Source organism: Mus pahari, chromosome 1 (assembly GCF_900095145.1).
Source record: "Mus pahari chromosome 1, PAHARI_EIJ_v1.1, whole genome shotgun sequence".
NCBI lineage: Eukaryota > Metazoa > Chordata > Mammalia > Rodentia > Muridae > Mus > Mus pahari.
The window spans coordinates 112,033,885-112,036,204 of NC_034590.1; positions in this window are offsets into that span (position 1 = coordinate 112,033,885).

Here is a 2,320-nt window from a genome sequence, read left to right on the forward strand (position 1 = left end):
AAATGTTGCCCCCTTTCCTGGTCTCCCCTCCAATACTTCTTTACCTCATTCCCTATCCCCTTTGCTTCTGAGGGGGTGCGCCCCAACCCATCCAGCCACCCCCTCACTCACCCACTCCACCCTTCCCTGAGGGCATGAAGTTTTTACAGGATTAAGTGCATCCTCTCTCACTGAGGCAAGACAAGGCAGTCCTGTGCTACATGTGTGTGTGTGGGGGGGTGGACCAGCCCATGTATGCTCTTTGATAGGTGGCTTAGTCTCTGGGAGCTCCCAGGGTTCCAGGTTAGTTGACAGTGTTGGTCTTCCTATGGTGCCAACATTCGCATCAGCTCCTACAGTCCTTTCCCTAACTGTTTCATAGGGATCCCAGGCCTCAGTCCAATGGTTGTCTGTAAGTATCTGCATCTGTCTTAGTCAGTTGCTGGTAGAGCCTCTCAGAAGATAGTCATGCTAGACTTCTGTCTACAAGCAAAATATGGCATCAATAATAATGTCAGGGTTAGGTCTCAAGTTGAGCTGATCCCTGGATAGGCTTTCCTTCAATCACTGCTCCATTTTTGTCTCTGCATTTCTTTCTTTCTTTTTTTTTCTAGAAAGATTTATTTATTTAGGTATGTGAGTACACCGACTCTCTCTTCAGACACACCAGAAGAGGGCATCGAATCCCATTACAGATGGTTGTGAGCCACCATGTGTTTTGGGGAATTGGACTCAGGACCTCTAGAAGAGCAGTTAGTGCTCTTAACTGTTGAGGCATCTCTCCAGTCTCCTCTGCATTTCTTTTAGACAGGAACAATACTGGGTCAAAATTTGAAGGTAGGTTGGTGACCCCCAACCCTCTATTGGGGGCCCTGTCTATCTACTGGAGGTGGTCTCTTCAGGAGACTATCTTCCCACTGTTGGTCATTTCATCAAAAGTCATCCTCTTTGAGTCATGGGAGGCTCTCACACTCCATGCCTCTGGGACATTCTATAGCCCCCACCTCCTCTGCAGCAGCCTATTTTCATTCATTTTCCTGGTCCTTCGATCTTCTTTCCTGTCTCCCTCCATACCTGATCCTGCCCCCATTTTCTCTTCCTCCTCCTCTCTCCCACCTAGACCCTTCCTTCCCTCTCCCTCTGTGATTATTTTGTTTCCCCTTCTAAGTGGGATTAAACCATCCTCACTTGAGCCTTCCTTCTTGTTAAACTTCTTACCATCTGTGGGTTATATCATGACTATTCTGTACTTTTTGGCTTCCTTATCAAAAATGAAGCGTCTATAGGTGTGTGGCTTTATTTCTGTGTCTTTGAAATGTCTTGTTTTCTTGCTCTATGGTGATTAAGAGCTTTGCTGGATATAGTCTAGTTTGGCATCTGTGGTTTTGTTTTTTTAGAGGTTGCTGGATATTTGTCTAGGCCCTTCTAGTTTTTAGAGTATCCATTGAAAACCCAGGTATAATTCTGATAGGTCTACTTTTGTATGTTACCTGGCCTTTTTTCCTTAATGCTTTTAATATTCTTTCTTTGTTCTATAGATTTTTGTGTTTTGATTATTATGTGCTGGGAGGATTTTCTTTTTGGTCCAGTCTTGGTGTTTTATAAGCTTCTTATGTGTTTGTAGGCACCTTTATCTTTAAGTCAGGAAAGTTTTCTTCTACGATTTTGTTGAGTATATTTTCTGGGCCATGGAGATGGGACTCTTTACCTTCTTTTATTTCTATTATTCTTAAGTTAGATCTTTTCCTGGTATCCCAGATTTCCTGGATGGTTTGTGTCAGAAATTTCTTAGCTTTAACATTTTATTTGACTGATGTATTGTCAGAGACCAGGTTGAGAAAGCCCAGGCATCTTACATCTCGGGCATCCTGCAGCCCAGGCATCTTACACCCAGGGCACCCCGCAGCCCAGGTGTTTTCACAGTACGCAGCTAAGAGCCACATAGTTCTTTGTCAAGAGCCCTTCCCCCTCTCTCTCTGCAAGGCCACTCCTGGAAACCAGCAAGACCTAAACAGACATCAAGGACTGAGGGAGTCTTCTCACATTCCCGAGCTGCCCAGAACTGTCACCTTGAACTGTTAGGAGGATCCGGACCCCGAGATAGGATTCTTAGATAAGCTGCCCTATGTCCCAGGGCAGTGGCGCCAAGGACCCTAGATGAATCACTAAATGTATTAGACTTGCAAATAACTCTTCCCAATTATTTCTCTCACTGTATACNTTNGATNACCCCTCTCCAAATTGTATTTAACCTGAGCATCTCCCCTTAGTAAAGGAGACTATGACAAACATGCATGGTCTTCATCTCTTTCTTTATTCCCATTTCTCTCTAGGTTTGTGA